Raw genomic sequence first — 6,000 nt, 5'->3', positions numbered from 1 at the left:
TCCAGACTGAGCGCGATCTTTGGAAAGATACAAGCGAACTTCTCAGTCCAAAATACCAAATGTTGAATTGCTACCCCATATCCTGAATCACGTGTTGTGTTAAACCCAACTATCTTATCTGAGTCTTTTGTCAAGAACTCTCATAGGTCTATCTAGCTGAACTTATTTTAGTGGTTCTCAGTACCATTAGTTCTAGACCTAGCAGAGGGATCTTGTGGCTTTACAGTACTCCATTTTCTGGAGTCCAGGGGGCGCCTCATACCACATCGCTGAGCCTGCCTGGTGACAGTCACTTTAGCTATCCACCGTGATGGCAGAGGACATAGAGAAAACGCCTCCTGCTAGATTCACACTGTAGCCTCTGTGTGTGACCAGTGTAGCCCCAATGCCTTGTCTTTGGTTGAGAAAGAGTCTCAAGTAGACTTTTCCTGTGTTGCTTTCTCCCAGGCCTACAGCAGCCATATTGGCTCTCCCTGTCTCTGAGCGCTGGACTGTGTTTGAATATTCAAAAAATTATATGGAAAGCCCAGGGCTTATCCCAGAAGCCCACTGGAGGCATTCTTCAGGCTCCTGTAAGGCAGGTACATCAACAGTGACATTAGTTTGGCTCCCTGTATTGGCGCCCCTCCAGCACGGAGACCAGACTTCCAGCAACTTCCTTTTCCTCTAGAACAAGTCACAAGCCCCAGAGCAACAGAAGGAGATTTGAGAAATGATATCACAAAACCAGCACTTAATTTTCACAGAAACAGCAGGGCCATTCTTTGGTCCTAACCCAGACAATCTGTCTTGAAAGGCATCAGGTACCACAGTGGGAACAGGTGACTGGAGGGAAGAGATGAAGAATCACAAAACCACCTTATCTGGGCCCATTTAGCACAGAGTCAGTGGCCCCACACCCAATAGGAAGCCCACAAGCATCTGTGACATTTTTTGAGCAGTGAGTTTAGTGGGTGAACTGTACACTGAGAGCTTGAGAGCGTCTCAGAATCAGCAGGAGGCAGGAGATCTGATTTCAGATTCCAGCTCTGCCACATAACAACTTGCTGCTTAGTGGAATGGAGGCATCACCTACCTCACCAGGGTTGTTGTGATGATTAAATGAGATAACACACATAGAGGTGCCTGATCTATCCTAGGTTTATAAATATAAAATTGCTAAAAGTTTATAAAAATTATACTTGATATCTAGAAAATATGTAAGCATCTTCTTTTTCCATAATACTAGCTAAGTAAAAGGTTAGCATGCTAAACAGGCCTCTTCAGGTGAATGTTGGTGTACCCACCTTATGCTGGAACTGTGGGGGGCAGGTGTGGCCTGCTCTTTACTTAGTAATCCAGTGGGGGACCCATACTTGAATATATACAATGGAATTGGGTGGTCTGGCACAAATAGGTCATGAGTCTGCTATTAAAAGCTGAAGAGGCATATGAGGAGTTTTTCGTGTGGAGATAGGACTGGGTTAGCTCGTGCTTGGGGGAAGGACCCTTGGATGGGAAAGGGAAACAGGAGGAAGCATTTGAGCTGAGTCTAAAGATGGCAGACTGCCACTGGGAGGAGAGGCATGCCAAGTGAAGGTGAAGGACGTGAGACAAGCGGGGGTGTGGTTTGTAGTGGGTTTGAGGAAGGGATCGTTGTCCAGCATGGACAGACAGCTGGACGGACAGGTGATGAAGCTGGAGAAGTAGACAGGTCAACTTACCGAGAGCCCTGGGAGCCACTGATGGGTCCTAAGCAGACAGTGGGTTGGCTGGATTTATGATCTAGAGCGGGAATCAGCACATGTTTTCTGTAAAGGACCAGACAGTAAATGTTTCAGGCTGTGTGAGCCTGAGAGTTTCTGTTGCAGCCACTCAGCTCCACCATTATAGTGTGAAAACAGCCACAGACAATACACAAGTGAGAGAGCAGGACTCTGTTCTAGTTACAGATACTAGAATCAGAATTTCATGTAATTTTCACATGTCACCAAATAATATTTTTATTTTGTCCAACCATTTAAAAATGTGAAAACCATTCTTAGCTCGTGGGTTGCACAAAAACACCAGCAGGCTGAATGTGGCCATGGATCTTAGTTTGCCCAGGGATTGGAGGACTAACTTTGAAGTATGAGGCCCAGCTAAGAGCTGCAACAGTAATCCAAGTGAGGATGAAGGTGGTGGTGGGAGTTGGTGCTGCAAAGAGGGAAGAGATTCAGGAAATTCAGAACATAGGATAGGATGCCAGGGGTCAGCAGAGAGCTAGCCCGCCTCAAATCACCAAAGGGACTCCAGACCCTCAGCAAAAGGAAGCTGCTTCTCATGGGTTGGTGAATTCTCCAATGAGCAGTGGCCTTGAACAAGACTGCATGAATGTGGGCTAAAGAGAAAGATACCCCTGCTCCTCCACCTCATATATGGAGGGAGCCTGTGGGCACCAGGACCCCACACTTTCTCCTTGAGAATCAGGTGTATCTTCCCTCCCCTTCCAGTTCCACACTCTTCAGCAGGCATTTCTTTATGGGGCCAGAGCTTTCTAGAGACCAAGTTCTTATCTCTGGAATTCCCTCTTGCAGAGCTGGCTCCAAAGAGTGCTGCCAGCCTGGCGTGCAGTGGGGGGTTGTGCAGGACTGCAGATGAAAGCAGGCCATCTGATTGCAGGGTCTGTGTGAAGCAGCTCTGGATCATGTCCTGGACAGGTCTTTCGCCAGAGACGAGGGTGGGGGTGCAGTCCCAAACAGTGAGTCCTGACATTTAGGTTTGGGGAGTCTTTACCGCATGGTTCCAGCCTTCTTGCTTCATGCCTGAAAGCCTGGAGACCTTGTTCTCTAAGGAGAACCTGCTGCCATGCCACCTCTTCCAACATTGAGGAGGGAGTGCCAAGCCAGAGCTCCTTCACCTTCTCAGACCTGCTTTCCTCATCAGTTCTTTCACGTGCCCTGCCACACTCATCAGGCAAGTTCTGCCTCCCAAATGCCCACATGGCCTCAGCACAAATGTCCCATACCATCTTCCATGAACTGTTATTTTTTTCCTGTGGCCCTTTAGAGCTCACAGTTCCCCAGGGCGTCCTCTAAGCCCTTCCAACCCCAATCTACAAAGGCCCAGCCGGAAGAAACAAGGCTCCATGAGGTCCCACTCTGTGTGCCAAGCCAGGACTGGAATCCAGGCCTTGGGTTTCCCAACGTAGAGCTGCCTCAGCCAGGACAAGGTGCACTGTCTTCCCCAGACAATCCCTAGGCTTCCTTCCCAGTGGCCCAGGCTGCCCTCACCCCAGGCTGCGTGCTGCACAGCCTCCTGGGACCTGGATGCAGAGAACCCAGCTGAACTGCTAGGATGCCCGATTGGCTGCCTCAGCTCACTGTGACCCTGAACAGCAGCAGCTCACACAGCTCATCCAGAAGTGCCTGGAACTGTGTAGCCCAGGAGGTCAGGACAAGCGGGAGGAAAGTTTAGGAAAGTTTATACAATGTACCAGTGCAGAGAATACCAGCAACCCCCAAAGATTGGAGGGGTTTCCCTCCAGTGGCCACGAGGAGGCAGTATGTATCCTCAAGTCAGCCTGGGGATGGGGTGGGGTGAGTGTTCATACTTTGCCTCAGGAAAGCTCTTTATTTAAAACTTTAGAAGATTTTATAACCAATATATTTTAAATGTATCACCCTTTAATTTCTTTTTTTTAAATACTGTTTCCCTCTCCTTTTTTATATATATAGTATAAGCACAGGGGGAAAAACATAAGCCATGCAGATATCTGAAGGAAGAACATCCCAGGCGGAAGGAACAGCCATGGCAAAGGCACCTTGAAGGAACAGCAAAGCCATCAGGCTGTGGGGGACAATAAGGGAGAGTAGGGGGCTTTGAGACCATTGGAAGGCTTAGGGCAGAGGAGTGAATGATAAGCTTTAGCTCATTTTCTGAAAGGATCGCTCCAGCTACTGTGTTGAGACAAGACTGTAGGGGTGAGTTAGAGCAAGGGGAGAGGGCTGGGAGCCCAGTCCGGAAACCGCTGCCATGATCTGAGAGACGACGGTGATTCAAATGTGGGGTGGTGAGACGTGGCTGGATTCTAGATACATTTTGCAGGTAATACCTAGAGGGTTTGCTGACAGCTGCGATGTGGGGGGTGAGAGAGATTGGAGTCCGGGATGACTTCAGAGTTTTTGGCCTGATCAATGGGGAGATGAATTTGCCGTTTACTGAGACATAGGAAAGTATGTGGGAAGAGCAGGCTTGGGGGATGAAAATCTGTCCAGTAGGCAGTTGTACATGGGGGCTGGAGATCTAATTTGGGGAGCTGTTGGCATATAATGGTATTTAAAAGCTGGTGAGATCATGTTGTGATGGGGGGTGGCGGTGAAAGAAGTCTGAGGACTGTGCCCTGGGCATCATCGTCTAGAAGGCAGGGAGCTGAGGACAGGGCAGGAGTCGAGAGATTTCCAGAATCAGCGCTGGGGACAAGCTGCAGAGAAGTCCTGTAGGGGGAGGGTCTCTGGGGTTTTCCTAGGAGTGTGGGCTTCTCTTACTTGTCCTGACCCATCTGAGTCTCACGAGGCCCAAGGGCACAAATCAGTTAAGGCCCCAGGGTATTCAGGCTCCAGGGCCCAGGGAGATCGCAGCTCTTGGCTGCCCCCTTCCCTTTAGCCATCTCTTAAACGTGGGTGCCCCACAGGGCTCCATCATATTCCCTGAGCCACCACATCCATCTGCAAGCCTTCAAATGCCACCCTGGGCTTAAGAGCGCTATCTCTAGCCCAGGCCCATGTCTTTCCTGAATATCCCACAAGCCCCTCCGATTCAGCATGTCCGACCTCCAAACTGTCCCCTGTTGTATCCACCACCTGTCCAGTCTCCCCAGCCCTAGCACCGGGACTCCCTTAGGAGTTCATCTTCTCTCTAATGTCCCTTCACTTGGGGCCAGCAGCCAGGACACAGGTAGGGGAATGTGAGCATGGAAAGGGCAGGAGCACATTCTTGCTGGCGCTAGCAGGGCTGTTTTCGGGGCCTGTTGTGACCCCGTCTTAGGAATCCTCAGCCTGCATGGGTGTGGTCCGGTCCCTGGAGGACTCAAGGGCTCAACCCTAGATTTATTGGCCTCATCTGTATGCCTGGGTGTACCTGGCTCTGAGCAGTGTTGTCTCAGCCTCTGAGCCTCCAGGCCCCACTCACCCAGGCCCTCTAGGCACCCTTGGCTTCTGAGCACAGACACGAGGGGAGACCATGAGCTCTGGCAAACTCCACCTGCCCTTGCTCCGTCACCGTGGAATGCTAATGGCAAAACCTGAAGTACCTCACTGCTCTGAGCTGCTTTATCCCCACTTTACAAATGAGGAAACTGAGGCCCAAGAGGTTCAATATCCTGCCAAAGCTTGATAGGGGGCACTTGAGTGGGGGGTTTATTCATTTGTGGGGTTTGTTTTTTGAGTGTTTTATTGTTACTTAGCTATTACCAGTATGTAATATATACGTTTACAGAATATATTTCACAATTTAAAAACCAAACAAAACTAGGCGAGGTCATATTGGTAACGACTAAATCCCTACTCTCTACCCCTTACTGAGTCAATCTTCCCAGGCCTCAGTTTCCTTGGATGTAAGGTGGGCATGATGATGTGAAGACCACGAGAGGGTGTAAATAACAACAGCAAACACATTCCCTTCATGCCCGGCATCCAGCATTTCGTCATCCAGCAGCCCTTTGAGGTGGGAGCTATAATTGTCCTGTCTTACCTGAGGTCATACAGCAAGTGGGTGGCAGAGCTGGTGTTTGGATCCAGGCCAGCTAGCCTCCGTCTGTGCTCTTAGTGCTCTTAGTGCCTGCAGCGCACAGGGTGATGGATCATGCCTGTTCCCACTCAAGTCAGCACAGAGCAGGTACAGAGCCAAAGTCAGGTTACAGGCTCTGAGCGGCCACAGCCTGCTTCCACTGAAGGTGCCAGCACTGCAATGGCTATTCCCACCTCTTCCAGGGCTGCAGGACCCTATCTGAGGGAGGCGTGCCTGTGGGTGCCTGTCCCTCAG

Source organism: Rhinolophus sinicus, chromosome 16 (genome assembly GCF_057876585.1).
Source record: "Rhinolophus sinicus isolate RSI-liver-muscle chromosome 16, RSI-T2T, whole genome shotgun sequence".
NCBI classification, from domain to species: domain Eukaryota; kingdom Metazoa; phylum Chordata; class Mammalia; order Chiroptera; family Rhinolophidae; genus Rhinolophus; species Rhinolophus sinicus.
Note: the sequence above shows the minus strand (reverse complement) of the source record.